This window comes from Symphalangus syndactylus, chromosome 13 (assembly GCF_028878055.3).
Source record: "Symphalangus syndactylus isolate Jambi chromosome 13, NHGRI_mSymSyn1-v2.1_pri, whole genome shotgun sequence".
Classification (NCBI taxonomy): Eukaryota; Metazoa; Chordata; class Mammalia; order Primates; family Hylobatidae; genus Symphalangus; species Symphalangus syndactylus.
Window position 1 is genome coordinate 45,641,961 of NC_072435.2, and position 19,438 is coordinate 45,661,398.

At 50.7% G+C, this 19,438-nt stretch overlaps 1 protein-coding gene across 15 annotated transcripts in view; it reads left to right on the forward strand.

Annotated features, from left to right (window-relative positions):
- The window catches only part of GATAD2A (GATA zinc finger domain containing 2A), a 128,372-nt gene that overhangs the window by 61,890 nt on the left and 47,044 nt on the right, over nucleotides 1–19,438 (forward strand). The window lies entirely within an intron of this gene.

Consider the following 19,438-nt stretch of genomic DNA (forward strand, 5'->3'; position numbering starts at 1 on the left):
TGGTCATGCTTGTTGTGTAGAGATAAATACTGACCCCTTTAGCACAAATGCATGTTTCATAGGATTTGCTTTCTGGAAGCTAGTGGGAGAGAGAAGGAGAAAGGAGCGGCATGTGGAGGACACAAGGGTGGTCCCCGATGGCCGTGGACCTGGGTGGTAAGCACCTGCAGTTAATCACACCATTATCTACTCTGAGTGGATTTGAAATTGTCCTTAATGAAAAGTGTGAAAATTGGGCTTGGCCCAGGTCTTAGGGAGCTTTACGACTGGATCATCTAGAAGAGGGGAAATGGCCATTTATAAAAGCTGAGGTAGAGGCCACTTGGGGGTAGTTTAAATTCAAGCAGAAAACCATGAGCAGAGACTGGAATTGCCAGAAGGGACTGTGGCCTGTCAGCCCACCAGACGGCCTCTCTTACACACTCTTATTTTCTATAATTACAACACTCACAGCTACCCTTCATGGAGCCCTCAGGAAGTGTTAGCAATAAAGTGGGTGCTGTTCCCATTTTACAGGTGAGGAAGCTGAGGCCCTTGAGGGTGAATCAGGCTTTCTGGCTTTGACCGGACAGCTGAAGGCAGCTTCCGCAGCATGAGCTTCTGGGCCTCCTTCCTGTCCCCTCCCTGCTCAGTACCTGGGGCACATCTGACCACCACTCCAGTACCCTGACTCTATGATGAAAACCATTTTCCCCTCCCCATTGGTGTTGCCCATCCACAGCAGTCGTAGCCCATCACGAGTAGATAAAGTAGGTGGTTAGCTGGACTTGCACATGACTGTTTCGTGAACAGTAGTGCTTAGAGTTGTGATCTAGGGACCCAGCGAACAGTGTGTGAGGGACTTCAACCCTGCCTCTCTCCGGTATGTGCTGTGCCTGCTGTGCCCCCCACTCCAGTGTTCTCCTTGGGGCTCCTGAGGCAGCTCCCAGTAGGAGACCTATTGTTGTTGGCACCCCAAGGGTGTCCCTGATCCCTAAGTAGAAACTTGATCCCTAAGTAGAAACTTAAGCAGGTTTTTGGACGAATGAATGAGTGAAACACCTTGTGACGTTGAGGCCTGTGGCACTTCCCCGATAGTATGTTAGTGTAAAACTACCATGTATGATGCCTGTTGGTCCGGGCACTTTGGGAGGCCAAGGCATGTGGATCTCTTGGGCCCAGGAGTTTGAGACCACCCTGGGCAACATGGTGAGGCCTCGTCTCTACAAAAAGTGCAAAAATTAGCCAGGTGTGGTGGTGCATGCCTTTAGTCCCAGCTACTCAGGAAGTTGAGGTGGGAGGACTGCTTGAGCCCTGGAGGTTGAGGCTGCAGTGAGCTATGATTGTGGCTCTGCACTCCAGCCTGGACAACAGAGTGAGACCTCGTCTCTTAAAAAAAAAAAAAAAAAAAGCCACCACGGCAGTTTTGTTTTATTTGGATTTTAAGCAGTGTAGGGCCTGTGATAAGGCCTGGCCGAGGTGGGGCTCTGCTGGTGTGATTCCAGCCCTCTGAGGCCACTTCCTCTTTCTGCCTTGGCTCCTCCTTGGTGAATTCTCCCTTATGTGTCCCACATTCTCATACTCCCAGGCATTGGATGTTTAGCTGGGAGATGGTTCTGAATTCCCATGTGTATAGTAGGCTTGCCTCCTGCAGTTCTCCTGTGGGACTCGTGGTTGGTGGTGACATAGAGGCTGCCTACCCTGATGGCTGATGGCTGTGTGGTTGTTTGGGGTCTTGCTGTACAAAAGGAGCATATTTACTGAAGGACCCAGTTCTGTGCTGTTGGGGTCACAGCAAACCTGCTTTTGCCTGTTAGTATTTCAGTAGCTCTAGAGGGGTTCATGGCTATTGGAATTAGTATTTTTGTTTTTGTTTTCTTTTCTCACCTCTTTAAAAAAGCATGTAAAATTCACATGGTAGAAAATTCACCAGTTTTAACATTTTAAAGTGTGTTGTTTAGTGGCATTTAACCCATTCACAATATTGTGCAACCATCACCTGTAATTTTAGAACATTTTCGTCTCCCCCACCCCAAAAGAAACCTTGTCCCCATTAGCAGTCACTGCCTTTTCCTTGACTCTGCTCTCCACCCTCCCAGCAGCCAGTGATTCTACCTTCTGTCTCTGGGTTTGCCTCTTCTGCCTTTTCATATAAATGGGATCATGTAATATGTGGCCTTTTTGTCTTTTTTTCACTTAGCGTGATGTTTTCAAAGTTCAGTCACATTGTATCAGAGCTTCATTCCTTTTTATGGCCAAATAATATTCCATTGTCTAGATGGACCACATTCTGTTTATCCATTCATCCATTGATGGACATTTGGGTTGTTTTCTACTTTTTGGCTATTGTGGCTAATGTTGCTTTTAATATTCACCTGCACATTTTTTTTGAATACCTATATTCAGCTCTCTTGGATATGCCTAGAAGTGGACTTGCAGGACACTCAGTAGCATGGTGATGCTGTGGGCTGGAGGCCCTGCCCAGGCTCATGTGGGAACTCTGCGTTTAACTTTTTGAGGAACTGGCCGTTTTTCACATCACTCTACTGTTTGCTTTCCACGGTTTTCCACGTCACTCTACCATTTTACTTTCCACCGTTTTCCATGTCATTCTACCATTTTACTTTCCACCATGCAGTGTATGAGGGTCCTAATTTCTCCACATCCTTACTAATACTTATTTGTCTTTTTTTATTGTAGCCATCCTAGTGGGTGTGAAGCGGTTTCTCATGGTGGTTTTGATTTGCATTTCCCTCATGACTAATGACACTGAGACAGAGTCTTTTTCACTTGCTTATTGGTGATTCGTCTCTCTTCTTTGGAGAAATGTCTGTTCAAGTCTTTTGGCTGTTTTTTAATTGGGTTGCTTGTCTTTTTGTTGCTGAGTTGTAAGGATCGTTCATATGTTCTGGACACTAGACCCTTATCAGGTGTATGATTTGCTATAATTTTTTCCCATTCTGTGGGTGTTTTTTTTTCCACTCTATAATGCCCTTTGCACAAAAGATTTTAATTTTGATGCAGTCCAAATTATCTTTTTTCTTTTTTTGATACTGTGCTTATACGTAAGACTGCCAAACACAAAGTCATGACATTTTTCTCCTGTGTTTTTTCTTCTAAGAGTTTTATGGATTTAGCTCCTAATACTTGGGTCTTTCATCCATTTTGAGTTAATTTTCATGTACGGGGTGATGTAAAGATTTTGTTTTGTTTTTATTTTTTTGTAGAGACAGTCTCACTATGTTGCCCAGGCCGGTCTCAAACTCTTGGCCTCAAGCGATCCTCCCGCCTTGGTCTTCCTAAGTGTTGGGATTACAGGCGTGAGCCACTGCCTGGTGCCTGGCCAGGTTTTATTTGGTTTTGATCATTATCTTTTCTGTCGGCATGAAGACATTTTGGCTTATTAACCAGGAAGGAGGTTGAAGGGCAGTGGTAGTTGGGAGTTCTGAAAGTTCTATTTCAAATCTGTTTAACACATATATATACATTGCCTCTTCTGTGCAAAGCATTGTGCCTGCATGGGCCCTTGGATGGTAGTGCTAGAGAAATAGGTATCCCTTGATATCCTGGAGGTGGAAGCCCACAAACAGAGAGGTGAGTAAATAGCATGTCAAGTGGTGATGAGGCAGGAAAGGGGATAGAGACCCCCTGGGGGGCATGTGTGGAGGTGAAGTGTTTCTCACTTTGCATTATCAGCTGAGTCCTGGGGGAGTGGAGATGCAAAGGCCCTGAGGTGGAAGTGAGCCAGGATGTCAGTGTGGCTCCAGCTGAGAGAACAGGAGAGGGGTTGGTTGGACTTGGGGGACGGGCACAGGGGTAGCTGGATTATGGTCAGAGAGGCCAGCAGGACCTTCTGGCCAGGGCTTTGCTTCTGTGTTATTAAGTATCATGTTTTACCAAAGAAGCACTGATACAGACCCCCAGCTCCCCCACTTCATGGCACAGCTCAGCTTAGCTGTTGCCCAGAGGTTGGTGTGGGTGTCTATACCCAGACTTCTCCCACCCCTGAGGGGAAGAGTTCCATTTTCAAGGTAGAGGGTAGAAGTAGGATTTCTGTCCCAGCCCTTACAGCTATATAGGAACCTGCTGCAAGGATTGTTTGTGGGTAGACCCACAGGCTGGGGCTGCGTTGAGAGCAGATAGTTTGTTTCATCATAGAAGTAGGTTTCCCTGCTGGCTGTGATCCTCCCTGTGGCTCTGTGATGCTGCAGGATGATTGTAGGGAGGAGCTTGAGGAAGGGCGCCTGGGCAGGGCCTCCAGCCCACAGCGTCACCACGTTGCTGGGTGCCCTGATGAAAATGGCAACAGATGAGTTTTTGGTTCCTTCACTTTCCATTTGACATTTCCTTACAGGAACTGAGAAGGCTTTTCTGGCCCTTGGAATTTTCTGTGCCAGACCTCCCTGCCATTTCTAGTCTCAGGCCTTGATCGAGCTGGTGGTCAGGGCCACAGCTTCGCCTGGCTCAGCCCTGAGAGACTGCAGCCCTGGAAGGGTTAAGGCCTCCCATTTTGTGATGTGACGCCCGATGGGCACGTAGCAGATGGCATGGAAATGGCAGGCGTAACCCTTCATAGGCCACGTAGGCTCACGGCACAGGAGGCATCTGGGAGGGGACAGAGAGCCAGGCCCTTCCCACAGAAGGGGAGCATAGCCAGCGCTCACAGTGACGTCCTACAGCTGGGACTCTGGTCCCCACTTACCTATGGAGGTTTAAGACTGCTCGGACTCCCCCTTCACGGGCAGCATCTGTTTCTCTCTCTGGGGCTGCAGGGTTGGGCTTGGGCACAGGCCCTGGCCAACAGCAGCGCAGGTGTGGGGCCACTTCAAGCACGGCCTCAAATGAGGGCAGTGTTGGGCACTGAGCAGTTCTCAGATGTCACACACAGAAACCAAGTCCTGATCTCCAGTGTGAGCACAGGGAGCTATTGGTAGTTGTGTTGTGTTGTGTTGTGTTGTTTTTGAGACAGAGTTTCTGTCTGTCTCCTAGGCTGGAGTGCAGTGGCACGATCTCGGCCCACTGCAACCTCTGCCTCCCAGGTTCAAGCAATTCTCCTGCCTCAGCTTTCTGGGTAGCTGGGATTACAGGCGCCCACCACCAAGCTGGCTAATCTTTAAATTTTTTTTGTAGAGATGGGGTTTCACCACATTGGCCAGGCTGGTCTTGAAGTCCTGATCTCAAGTGATCCGCCCGCCTCAGCCTCCTGAAGTGCACCGCCCCGGCCTAGCAGTAGTTTTAAAGACACTTATTTGCTACTTGTCTTTCTCCTCATAAGCCCGTGATCAGTTTAGGTGTACTTTTTCCTATTGTCTGGTACAACTTAGGGGTGAAGACAGGCTTTCATCTCGTGTTACCCGGAAGGGCCCTCAAGCTGAGACACAGGGCCAATATACAGAAGCAGCTAATTGTGATCCTTGTGGGGCTCTTTCATGGCCAGTGTGTGGACACTATCGTCCCCTGGTTTTGGGAGTTTTCAGGCAATCATCTGTGTATCTGGAAGATGGCATAATCCCTACACCATCTTCCCTGATTAAGAACTATGCTTCTCCAGTTTTTTTCCCCCAGATGACACCAGAGAGGGAGTTTGGGGTCTGGGGACCTGTCTGTCCCAGGCTGGCCCTGCACAGTTCCGTGGTGAGTCTGAGCGATGGGGCACACCATGGGAGGGCTGTTGGTTATTGGGATCAGTGATCTATTTTCTAGAGACAACTTATGCCCAAAACAGCTTTGCTCTGCACAGGGTGCTGGAGTGAGAGGCTACCAGAGCTGCTCTCCACTGTGCAGGCTTAGTGTGAGTTACATTTAGGAATTTGCAGACCATCTAGATGTTACTTATTTTTAGAGACAGGGTCCAGGCGGTTTCAAACTCCTGGGCTCAAGCATTCCTCCTGCTTTGGCCTCCCTAGTAGCCGGAACTACATGCACACGTACCACCAGACCTGGAAGGTTTTATTTTTAAAACGTTGATGGTTACTTGGGTATATATTAATATACCTGGGTATGTTTCTGTGATGTTTTGCTCTCCAGGTTTACTTTGTTAAATGTATCAAAAAAAAAAAAAAAGTCCAGCCTGGGCAACATGGTTGAAACTCTGTCTCTACAAAAATTAGCCCAGTATGGTGGTGCCCACCTGTGACCTCGGGAGGCTAAGGTGGGAGGATCGCTTCAGCCCAGGAGGTTGAAGCTACAGTAAGCTGTAGTCACGCCACTGCTCTCCATCCTGAGCAACAGAGTGAGATCCTGTCTAAAAACCTTAATAAATTGATTTTAAAAAATATTTTGGAGGCATCATTTACGAGTCCTCTACCTGAAACACATGAGATTGTAAGTGTGCATTTATTTGTAAATGGGAAAGCCAGAGGTGCCTTTTGTTTTTACTTCCTTCATTCTTTTATTTATTTATCTTATATTAAAAGGTTTTTTTGTAGAGACAGGGTCTTGCTATGTTGCCCAGGATGGTCTTGAGCTCCTGTCCTCAAGGGATCCTCTTGCCTTGACCTTCCAAAGTGCTGGGATTAACAGGCATGAGCCACTGCACCTGGCCCCTTTCATTCTTAATTACCTGCATTTCTGAGTAGCTCTAGAACCAAGAACTAGAGATGGGATGGATGTCCTGGTCATTGCCTCAGATTCCACCCACTGTTTGGTGATGGGAACCAGCTTATATTCGTAGGTCATTAGCATTTCGGATGAAGTGCTGGCAAGGGACCCTGCCATTCAGCAGCACAGCGCTGGGCACACCTGGGTTGTCACATGTGCCCTGTTAGGAGGAGGCAGTAGATGCCCCTCTCCCTCTGTCAGAGCTGAGCATGGCACTTGTAAATAACATCTTTCTGGAAGTGCTGGGTAGGGAACACCTGTGGGGGCTGTTGCTCACCCCCCTCCAGGGAATGCTGGTGCTCAAATTTATGTATTTGGTGGCCTGAGGGGAGGTACTTCACTTGAATTGGATGTGTGCTGCTCGTGTCTTTTTGGAGTGCGTTCTGTGCCTTTTGACAGCTTTCAGCTTTCTCCTCCTCTTCAGGACCTGTTAAAGGTTTCAGGCCTCTTCTCACAGGCTAGGGGGCGGTCAGGATCCCCGTACCACAAGGTGCTGGGGGGTATGTGGGGGCTTTTTTCTTCATCGTGTTCAGCTGAATACAAGTGTGACCTCTGTACTGGGATGCTTTCTTTCAGCAAGCAACCTCATTACATTAAAAAAAAAAACAACACTCTTTTTTTGTTGTTCGTTTTGTTTGAGACGGAGTTTCGCTCTTGCCTCGCAGGCCTGGAGTACAGTGGCATGATCTCGGCTCACTACAACCTCCGCCTCCCAGTTTCAAGCGATTCCCCTGCCTCAGCCTCCCGGGTAGCTGGGATTACAGGCGCCCGCCACTACGCCCAGCTAATTTTTTGTATTTTTAGTAGAGACGGGGTTTCACCATGTTGGCCAGGCTGGTCTTGAACTCCTGACCTTGTGATCCACCTGCCTCAGCCTCCCAAAATGCTGATATTACAGGCGTGAGCCACCACACCCGGCCAAGATTCAAACTTTTAAAAAGTGGGGTGGGCGTGGTGGCTTACTCCTGTAATCCCAGCACCTTAGGAGGCCGAGGCAGCCGGATCATGAGGTCAGGAGATCGAGACCATCCTGGCCAACACGGTGAAACCCCCTCTCTACTAAAATATAAAAAAAATAAAATTAGCCGGGTGTGGTGGTGCATGCCTGTAATCCCAGCTACTTGGGAGGCTGAGGTAGGGGAATCACTTGAACCCAGGAGGCGGAGATTGCAGTGAGCCGAGATCATGCCACTGCACTCCAGCCTGATGACAGCCAGGTGGGCTGTGAATTAGAAGGGGTGTCTCAGGCACCGATCAGGCTCCTCATGCTGCAGAAGTTTCCTTCTGAGTTCACGCATTGTCCAGATGTGCAACAGTCAACAAGTCAGTTCTTGTGGCTTCTCTGGAAGCTGACATTACCATGTTTTCGGCATGAAGTAGAACCAACAAGCAAGGTTGCAGTGCCAATGAGTTGAGGGCGTTCTGTGGCTCTATCCAGCTGGGCGAGAAATTGCGGGGCCAATGAAATAGTGTGGGTTGAAGTGAAGTAGGCGGGTGGGAATGCGTGTGAGACTCAGCAGGGCTCTGGGCTCCTTCACATGCCCTGCAACTTGGTGATTCCGGCCTTGTGTCTGAAAACCATACTTTGTGGTTTTCCATATTCGTGAGACAAGTAGATCAGTAGCTATGTGGACGTTGAATTGCTCTTGAGAACCACTGTTCTTTTGTTCAGAATTAAACGCAGAAGAAAGACTTTTTTGCTTCTTTTTTTAGAGACAGGGTCTTGCTCTGTTGCCCAGGCTGCAGTGCAATGGTGCGATCATTGCAGCCTTGAACCCCTGGTCTCAAGTGAGCCTCCCTCCTTGGCCTCCCAAAGTGCCGGGATTATAGGTGTTAGCCACTGCTCCTGGCCAGAAATATTTTCTGAGACAATTGAGCAAGACTCAGAAGTGGGAGGAGGAGATGAAAACCATGCAGGCGTGTGAGTCTGAGTATACACGTGTGTGTAGTTCAGGATTGCCCTGTGTTTAACTAGTGTATACTTTGCAGGGCAGGGAGGTGTCTGTCTGCTGTCCCACTGTTTCCTTTGTCTGTTGTCTGCCTTTCCTGCAGGGTCAGATGCTCTTACTTCATGGGCGCCGTGTGTTCCTTGTCCCCTTCCCAATCTTCTTGTTGCCCTTGGCTTCCCTGGATCCCACGGCCCAGGTGGGGCCGAGGAGTCCCTGCTCAGGCACTGAGAGCCTTGCTGTGGCTGTCAGAGGCTGATGGGGAGACTGCCCATCTTGTGGGAAGCCTTTGTAACAGTGACTTGGCACCTTCAACAGGACGGAAGAATGTGTTCTGTCTCCTGTTTTTTGTAAAGTGGTTGTCTACCTGTTGAACTGCATCAGCCTCTCAACCAGGCAGAAGGCTTAGAGAATCCACGTCAGCCCTCAAGTCCAGCCCCAGTGTGAGCTGGACAGGACATAGATTGCCCCCAGGCTGGGGGGTGAAGTGACGGGCATAATTGAAGGACCAAGGCAGTGAGTGGCAGTGGGCAGGACAGGTGCTGGTGGTTCTGCTGAACCCCTGGGCTGGGGCTGGGCTGAGGAGCTGAAGCCACAGGCAAAATGTACCACATGCAGACCTTTAGCCACCCCCAGTAACTTTGTTTTGGGACCTTGATTCATTCTGTGGGACAGGACATGATGTAGGTTACCTGCCTGTCCAGATCCTGCCCCAGAGTGGGACAGTCATGTGTATGGCAGAGCATTAGTTGGGAGAGGTCACACTAGCTGGGTGTGGACCTTGTCCTCCTGTGCGTTCCCCCAAAACCAGGTAATGTGTCCTCAGGGTTTCCCTGGCACAAACGACCTCGCTCTCCCTCAGTCCTCAAAGGTGATGGCCAGTCCTGGTTACCCGGGAAGCCCGTGCCCTGTGACTCCCTTCCTGCCACTGGGCATCCCTGGAGCCCCCATTCCTCCAGCAGTCAGCCTCAGTGGTGTGTTCAGTTCACACCTTGCGCTGGCACTGTGACTGAAACCTCTCCTCCTCAGTGAGGCTTCTCCTGGGCCCCCAGGCTGGGCTTATGCCCCTCAGATCCTTCTCAGCCCTGTGCTTTTCCTTAGGGCTTTGGTGTGATTCTCAGGCACCTGTGCTTAGGGAGTGCTTGTTTCTGTAACTGGGTTAAAGTTTCATCCACTGCAGCAATTGAGTTTATAGCATGTAATTTCCTTCTATCAGGGACCTATTTATCTTGAGTGTTCTAAGTGTGGGCTTTTAGGACAGTATAAAATTGACCCTGTAGCAAGCTGTCTTGTCTGCACATAGCACTTTTTGAAACTGAATTTCCTTCTGACTTGTCAAAAGAGTTAACCTTGAGTCCTTGCTCTGGATTGAATTTATACGTTCGAGTCCGTCCACTGTGCCCCCCACATACAAGGTCTTGCTCCGTTGCCCAGGCTGGAGTGCAGTGGCACAATCACAGCTCACTGCAGCCTTGACCTCCTGGATTCAAGCAGTCCTTCCACCTCAGCATCCTGCGTAGCTGAGACCACAGGCATGTACCACCACGCCCAGCTAATTTTTTTTTTTTTTTTTTTGAGACGGTGTCTCGCTCTGTCCCCCAGGCTGGAGTGCAGTGGCATGATCTCAGCTCACTGCATCCTCCGCCTCCCGGGTTCAAGCAGTTCTCTGCCTCAGCCTCCCGAGTAGCTGGGATTATAGGTGCCCGCCACCACACCTGGCTAATTTTTGTATTTTTAGTAGAGATGGGGTTTCACCATCTTGGCCAGGCTAGTCTCAAACTCCTGGCCTTGTGATCCACCTGCCTTGGGCTCCCAAAGTGTTGGGATTACAGGCGTGAGCCACCACGCCCGGCCAAATTTTTTGTGTTTTGTTTTTTTGTTTTTGTTTTGCTTTTGAGACAGAGTTTCGTTCTTGTTGCCCAGACTGGAGTGCAATGGCGCAATCTTGGCTGATCGCAACCTCTACCTCCTGGGTTCAAGCGATTCTCCTACCTCAGCCCCTGGAGTAGCCGGGAGTACAGGTATGCGCCACCACGCCCGGCTAACTTTGTATTTTTAGTCGAGACGGGGTTTCTCCGTGTTGGTCAGGCTGGTCTTGAACTCCTGACCTCAGGTGATCCGCCCACCTCGGCCTCCCGAAGTGCTGGGATTACAGGCATGAGCCACTGCACCTGGCTTAAAAAATGTTTATCAGAAGGCCAGGTGCAGTGGCTCACTGCCTGTAATCCCAGCACTTTGGGAGGCCGAGGTGGGTGGATCACCTGAGCTCAGGAGTTCAAGACCATCCTGGGCAACATGGTGAAATCCCATCTCTTCCAAAAATACAAAAAATTAGCTAGGTGTGTTGGCACCCACCTGTGGTCCCAGCTACTCAGGCTGAGGTAGGAAGATCGCTTGAACCTGGGAGGCGGAGGTTGCAGTGAGCTGAGATCGAGACATTGCCCCCAGCCTGGGTGAGAGTGAGACCGTCTCAAAAAAAAAAAAAAAAAAAAGAAAAAAAAAAAAAATTTATTGGAGACGAAGTCTCCCTTTGTTGCCCAGGCTCGTCTTGAATTCCTAGGCTCTAGTGATCTTCCCTCCTTGGCCTCCCAGAGAGTTGGGATTACAGGTGTGAGCCACTGCACCCGCCCCCCACCCCCTTAGATTTCTGTTTTTGAAACCTACTTTTCTCTGTAGTCCATTCTGCTATAAGGCTTATGTTGGAAAAGCAGATTTGTTCCAACACGATTGATGTGTTAGAGGACTGTTGAGGTGTAACACAAATGTTGCGATGGTTGCGTGTGGTTTTGTTCAGGAGAAACACTAGGGATTGGAAAACTACGGCCCACAAGGTGGTGGCCTGTTTTGGTAAATAAAGTTTAATTCGCAGACACGCCCATTCAGGTATGTTGGGCCTCCATATCCTTGTGTTTTGCGTCTTTGAGTTCCACCAACCGTGGATTGAAGATATTTGGGGTAAGCCAGGCATGGTGGTATGTGCTTGTAATTCTAGCTACTTGGGAGGCTGAGGCAGGAGGATCTCTTGAGCCCAGGAGCTTGAGACCAGCCTGGGCAATACAGTGGGACCCCATCTCTTAAAAAAAAATTTTTTTGGGGGCTGGGCACGGTGACTCACACCTGTAATCCTAGCACTTTGGGAGGCCAAGGCAGGTGGATTGCCTGAGTTCAGGAGTTCAAGACCAGCCTAGGCAACACAGTGAAACCCCGTCTCTACTAAAATACAAAAAATTAGCCAGGCATGGTGGCGTGTGCCTATAGTCCCAGCTACTCGGGAGGCTGAGGCAGGAGAATTGCTTGAACCCCAGAGGCAGAGGTTGCAGTGAGCTGAGATCATGCCGCGCCACTCCACTCCAGCCTGGGTGACAGAGCAAGACTCTGGCTCTTAAAAAAAAATTTTTTTTTGCAAGAAAATAATGGAAAAAACAAAACAACATAAAATAATACAAATAAAACTGTAGTATAACAGCTGTTCACGTAGCATTTACATTTTATGGAGTATTATAAGTAATCTAGAGGTGACTTACTAAAGCATATGGAAGGATGTACATAGGTTGTATGCTAATACTACACCATTTTATATCTGGGATTGAGCATCTGGGAATTTTGGCATCCAGGGGGTTCCTGGAAATAATCCTCCAAGGGTCTCGAGGGACAGCTGTCCTGTCAGAACCACAGAACTTAGCTTTCCTGACGGAGACTAAATGGCCTGCAGAGCCAAAATTATTTACTGTGTAGCATTTTAAGAAAAAGTTTGCTGGCCAGGTGTGGTGGCTCACGCTTGTAATCCCAGCACTTTGGGAGGTCGAGGCAGGCAGATCACAAGGTCAGGAGATCGAGACCATCCTGGCTAACTCGGTGAAACACCATCTCTACTAAAAATACAAAAACGAAATTAGCCAGGCGTGGTGGCAGGCGCCTGTAGTCCCAGCTACTCGGGAGGCTGAGGCAGGAGAATGGCATGAACCCGGGAGGCAGAGTTTGCAGTGAGCCGAGATCGTGCCAGTGCACTCCAGCCTGAGCAACACAGCGAGACTCCGTCTCAAAAAAAGAGAGAGAGAAAAAGTTTGCCAACTCTTGCTTTAGGTGAATCTAGAAAACGGTTCCCAGTTTAACAGAGCACCTGTGAGTACATGAAATAAAACTACCCACACCTCAGACATGCTCCAAGCCCCCTCGAGGTCCCGCACGTTATGGGCCACACCCTATCCCTTTCCCGAATCAGACAGCCTCCCTCCAGCAGAAATGGCAGCGCACCCATGCTCACGGCAAGCAGCAGGTCCTCCCTGAGGTGAGGGTCAGACGTGCAACATTTGTGTATTTCTTAGCCACTGAGCGTGTGTGCCGCTGTGCTGCCCATATATCCACGTGTCGTTGCTTGGGCTCCTATCTTATGTCATAGATGAAGTTTTGGAGTACTGTGTCCCTAACCTTCTTATATCTGTAAGCCCTGTGTTTTTATCACATGGGTTTGCATCCTGCAGTGGTTTTTAGGAGTGCTACCTCTGTTGTACTATAGCAGAACTTAACCATGCTTTGAAGGCAAAGGCAAACACCAAAAGGTTTGCTCTCATTCATGATAATAAAGTCGTAATCACTTAATATCTCATCTGGACCCCTTGATGTGAGAGGGCAAGGTCAAGCCCAAATTGCCACAGGTGCAGTGCTCCCCATGTCCTTTGGAATCTTCAGGTCTGACTCTTTGAGTGGTTGATGGGACCTTCTGATGGCTGACTGGGTACTTTTGTGACTTGGTTTCCCCACCTGCAAAAAGGCGGCTGATGAGAGTATTTACCTTATAGGTGATTGTGGGGTAGATGCTCAATCAGTGTTAGGTGTTTTGCACTTAAAAATTAGAAGATCCCCATGCTTCTATTAATTACAAAGGAGCAATAGATTTGGATGAAACCCTGAGGATCCCAGTGCTGAAAGTGAGTTTGAAGTGTCCGATCCAGTCCCTCAACTCAGAGGACTCCTATCTGTGACACCTCTGCCCACGCACCCAGTATGTGCAGCACACCTACTCTGTGACTGACACTCTTGCAGAAGTGGGGCCACTTCAGGGACATGGACAAGGTGTTGTACCTGCTGTCACAGAGCCTGTTATCTGGTGAGTGGTTGGGACATTCTGAGGGCTCATACCTTCTGGCTGCAGGTTCTTCCCAGGGGCCTCCCAGAGCTTCTTCCATAGATAGCCCCAGGCAGGGCAAGTCTAGATTCAGTTTTGCCTGGAGACATCTGAGGATGGCTGTTCCATCCTCCTCCTCACATGTATGCAGCTCTCCTTTGAGCCCCACCTGTGCCTGTCACTCCAGGTAAAAGCAGTTTAAACATGATTAACAAGGCCGGGCGCGGTGGCTCACGCCTGTAATCCCAGCACTTTGGGAGGCCGAGGCGGGTGGATCACGAGGTCAGGAGATCGACCACCCTGGCTAACATGGTGAAACCCTGTCTCGTCTAACAAATACAAAAAATTAGCCGGGCGTGGTGATGGGCGCCTGTAGTCCCAGCTACTGGGGAGGCTGAGGCAGGAGAATGGCGTGAACCCGGGAGGCGGAGCTTGCAGTGAGCCGAGATCGTGCCACTGCACTCCGGCCTGGGTGACAGAGCGAGACTCTGTCTCAGAAAAAAAAAAAAGATTAACAAAAGGCCCTTGGGAGCACACTGTGGAAGGCTCATCAGAGTGGCCACCTAGACAGAGGCATGGTGGCCTGAGTTCAGACCTAGCCTGGACCTTCACCCAGCCAGACTTCAGTTGCCTGTGCCTTGTGGGGTGACACATGCCCGTCTTCAACTCATGCAGGCTCTCAGCGGTAGTTGGCTCCAGCCAGCTTGCACCTCCCCACTGCTGGTCTTGTCCTAGGACCACTGCAGGGAGACGATCTCTCAGTCTGGGGTCTTTGAAGGCTTAGGGAGCTCCTAGCCAGCTGGCTGGGCTGGGGTCCATCCTGATAACATGTGAGAGAGAAGATGTCTGTATCTCTGGTGTGTCTTTACTTTTCAGGCCACCAAGGGTTAAGAACCCAGTGTCAGCCAGTGAGTGGTAGACATCTGTTCTCCTTTTGAGAAAGCCGTTAGTTCAGGACTCACCACGGCCTTCCCTTCCTTGGCCTGAGACCCTCCCTGCTCAGCTGCTTGGCGCATGCTGTTCCCCTGCCTGGAATGTCTCGCCTGATTCCTTTTCCTGCCCTGGCCTCAGTCTGGGAGACGCCATCTCAGTCCCCATGTCTTGGAGTTTTAAATGAAAGCACTTTACTTGTTGGCTCCTCTTTGCCCTGTAGGGCAACCCCGGGAATCACATGCTTCATGAGTCTAATTTACAGAAACGTAGGCGTAGCTCAGCAGTGCATACCAAGCCCATACTGTTTGCTCTACACTGAAAATGAAGATGAATGGGGAAAAAAAGTTTCTGCCATTGAAGAGCTTAACATTGAGTTGCAGGGAGAGATGAAGCTCCTGATTGGCACAGAGATTGTTGCCAGGGCCCTGGTGAGGTACGCTGTGGCCTGGTGGTTGTAACCACTCAGGGAGGCTTGTGGCCCATATAGAAGGCGGGCTGTGGGAATGAGCTGAGGGGTTTGGGTTGACTGTTTAGAATTTGAGTCTGTAGCATGTGGCACAGAAGGTAGATGATTTAAGCTGCGTGGATATCTTCAATAAACACTGTGGAAGAGTAGGCAGTGGTATCCTCTCTCGGCCCACCGAAGCTTCTGTGTCCATCTTGTGTCCTTAGTCCTATGCGTTGGAGTGTTGGAGGAGCCAGCTTCCCCCTCTCTCCAGAGCTTCTCACCCTAGGGAGCCTCCTTCCTCCTCGCCTGGATGCGGTACTGTCTTTCTTTGTTAGTTTCCTTCTTTCCTTTTTTCTTTAAGAAACAAGGCCTCACTATGTTGCCCAGGCTGGACTCATACACTGGGGCTCAAGTGATGCTCCTGCCTTGGTCTCCTGAGTAGCTGGGACTACAGGCATGTGCCACTGTGCCTGGCTTCACACTTGTGCTTTTGATTCTCATCCTTAGCAGGTAGGGCTGTTGTTTTATATGGTTTTCTTTTTTAATCCTTGCTTTCTTTGGGTACAGGACTGATTCATAGTCACTGTTAAAAGAAAGAATTCAAGCAATACAGAAATGTTTACTATAGTAAGTGAAAGTTTCTTAATAATCTACTCTTCAGAGATTACTACTACTGATTTTGGTCCAGTTCCTTTCAGTTTTGATTTTAGTGAAGTTGCTTTCAGTTTTTTCCCCTATATAAACCTTTTTTTTTTAAAACCATGTAAATAGTACTATGTTATTCTGCAACTTTTCTCCCAGTTCTTCCATTTTTCTTCACATAGCATTGTCTGTGAAGTAGGGATGGGGAAACTGAGGCTCAGAGCATCACTTGAGCCCAGGTGTTTGAGTCCAGCCTGGGCAACATAGTGAGACCTTGTTCTTAAAGAAAAAAGTTTGGGTTGACTGTTTAGAATTTGAGAGTCTCTAGCATGTGACACAGAGGGTAGATAATTTAAGCTGTGTGGACATCTTTGATAAACACTGTGGAAGAAGGGGCAGTGGTGTCCTCTCTTGGCCCACTGAAGCTTCTGTGTCCATCTTGTGTCCTTGGTCCTATGGTTGATTGACAGGCCTCTCCCCTGGCCCATGGCCAGCCAGCGCGTGTGTGATGGAGCTGAGACCAAGTCTCTGTTCCCGGCTGTGTCTAGTTGTAGGAGCGGACTGCTTGGAACACCTTTCTGTCTCTCAAGTTGTATCTCTTGTACTTGGCCTTAACGAAGTTTGACGTTGAGAAGTCCAGAGCTGCTGTTTCCGGTGTGGCTTCCTTCCGGAATGAGTCCTAGTCACTGTTACTCAGAGATGTGCGTCAGGAAGTGGCTCGGGCCACAGTTCTGAGCAGATGGAGGTGTCTGTTCTGCATGGGAAAAAGTATGCTTGTCAGGCAGGCGCTGCCAACGCCAAAACTTGGCCCACCTATTCTCTCCTTACCCCCTCCACAGGTCCTTCTGGGCCAAACAAGGTACCCTGGTTTGACTCTTAGGAAGTGGGGGAGCCACTGAAGGGGGTACAGATCCAGGATGTGGCTTTGGGAGCTTCCTTGGGCTATGCTGCCGGGAGGAGAGTAGACAGGGGTTCTGGGTCCAGAGGCCCGTCTGTGCTGTGCATCTATCTGTGTGAAGGGCAGGGCCACAGGGGCGCTCTGGAGGTGGGCACCTGGGCGCAGGCTTGCTGCAGCTGTGTGCCTACAGGGCCCTTGTGTCTTGAGTGTTGGGCGCAGCTCACAGCTAGCGAGGCTAGCACCTGGACCCCGTCGTCATCATCTGACTCAGCACTGGTTGCTTCATGGGACCTTCTTCCTTCCTGATAGGAAGAGGTGCCCCGAGGTGCCCTGTGCCTCCTGAGGACAGTGGCTGCCCCCAGGTTCAGGGCTCTGCTCCTCAGCATCTCCGTGGGGCTCATCGTGGGCCTCACACTCAGCACATCCAAACTGTAGCCCAACCTTGCTTCCTCAAATCTGCTCCTCCCCATCTCAGAAAAGCCAGCCCCACTGGTCCAGTTGCTCAGGCAAAAACAAGTGAAAGAAAGCAACCCCCTCCGGAGTGCCCCGTCTCCCCTCTGCTCTGTCCCCTTCCCAGTGTAGCTGCACCATAGGAACCGCTCCCCTGCCCTGCAGTCCTCCAGCCAGGTGATCATTTAGAGCAAGCCAGATTCCTCCCCTCCGGCCTGGGCCAGTGCTTCCCCCAGCACACGTCTCCGCTTGGGCCCTGTCTCCTTCAGGACTGGCTTCCGGTGCCGCCCGTTCCGCCCAGCCTCCGTCCCTCTGCGTGCTCTGACTGCCCCGTGCTCTGCCTCGTGTCCCCACAGCACCATCACCAACACCCTCTGTCATTTCGCTCGTTTTCTAGCATGGGGGTGGATGGTGTTCCACAGCCCACAGTGGAGGCTCGGTGAGCTGCTATTGGGTGAGGAGGCAGGAAGACGCCTAAAATCCACGGTTGAGAGCATCAGCCCTGCCACTCCCGCCAGTGCTTTAACCCACTTACTGCGAAGCCTCACTTTCTTCCTGTCTGAAATAAGAGTGTTAGTATGGGTATGTTAGTGATGGGTGCCATAGATGGCATTTTATGGTAGAGTTAGTATTAGCAGTGTGATCTCAGGGGTTTGGGCTTATGATTTGTGTCTATGTACTTAATTTCTCTTTTAATTATCAAGGGATGCATACTGGCCTGGTGTGCCAGAAGTGTGCTGGGTGCCTTCTGTTTGTCCCCCAAGTCCTCTTTAAGAGTTCTGGTTCCTGCCACAGCATCAGTCAGCCTTTTGGAATTGTTCTAGAACATGTTTTCTGCCTGAGGCTCTCAGGCCAGTTGGATGGTGGCATTTTACAAAAATTAAAGCAGCATTCGTATCTGCCCTAAAGCCCATGGAGGTGCTCCCGGTCAGAGCTGCGCTATGCCTGTGTGGGATCTCTAGTGTGGCTGGAACCTGTCCTTTTTGGCCCCTAGTTGAGGAAGAGCTGGGCTACGCCCCCAACACCTGCCAGCCCAGTGTGTGTGGGACGTGTCAGAGGAGACCGATGCCCACTCAGCCTTGCTGGTGCTGCTCATCTGTGCTGGCTTGCAGCCCGGCCTGGGGTGTTTGGAGAGAGTGAGGAGGAGGGTGAGGCTGACCTTCAGCCTTGTGTCTCAGGCAGCCCTGGCAGCCTCAGTGTTCTCCTCTTTCACATGGGCACACTGCTGTTGGGATCTGTCTGCAGGCAGCAGCCGGCAGAGGATCTCAGCCTCCAGGACGGGGCTGCTCTCCATGCACTGGCAGCTCCCACACAGGCCTGGCCTGGAACTTCCGCCACTGGAGCTGCCTTCCCCTCACTCTCCCGTCACTGGGAATTTTGAAATGAATCCTCATTTGCCAGGCAGGGTGACCTAGCCTCTTCACCTACTTTTAGGAAGTGTTCTAATGCACCCCCCACTGCTCTTCGCAGGAGTCATCTGTCGTGCTTTCTTCTTCCTGACAACTTTGCTCCTGGGTCTGTGCTTGCTGTGCAGTGGCCGCCAGCCCTGTTGTGCTGGGGGCACTGGTATTGCTTGCTTTGAGGAGGGAGGAGCCACTCCTTACCGGCACCTGCCTTCCCCAGGAGCAAGTGTCCTGTGGTGGCTGAGGATTGGCCAGTAGCAGGCCCTGCGTCATTGGTCTTGGCAGTGGAGGAGGCTCCTGCCAAAGGAGCCCCCTGCACTCGGGGGCTGGCCCCACCCCCTCCAGCTGTGCCTGTCCTTCCTGAGGTGGGGGAGGGGTGCTGCAGGGTCCCGCCCCATAGTGGCCTGCCTCTGGGAGGCACAGGCATAGGGCAGGCGGACGCTGTGAGGCCAGCCGTCAGTGCCGGGCCTGGGATTGGCAGAGTTCCAGGCCTTAGGCTTCATAGTGAGCTGCTGTGCACCCTGAGTACACGCCAGCTAGCCCTCTGCTGAGGACTCTGACCCGCTACCACAACGGGGCGCCCAACAAGAGAGGTCTCTGGGGCTTCCAGCAGGGAGCAGCCCTGCTGGGCACCTGAGGCCCTGCTCTGTCCTGCATCTCTCAGAACCTCTGGGTAGCCTCTGGTCCTATACCAGTGACAACGAAGTGAGGCCACACAGGCACGCCCCCCCGATCTGGCTGTCAGTTCCACCTTGTCCATGTGGGCCGGAGCAGCCTCGAGAACTCATTCAGGGTCTTGGGTTCAAATGGGCTTCATGGAACTGAGCCCAGGGCTTACAGGATGGGAGGCTGTGCTGGGAGGGACCCTGTCTGGCTGGAACAGGGGCAGAGTAGGGAGCAAGGGGATTTCTTTGAGTCACAGGGAAGGATGCTATGTCCTGGAGGTGGAGGTGCATTCTCCCTGTCCACCTGGGGACTTCATCCCCAACAGTAGTTATCAGGCCAGACTGGGAA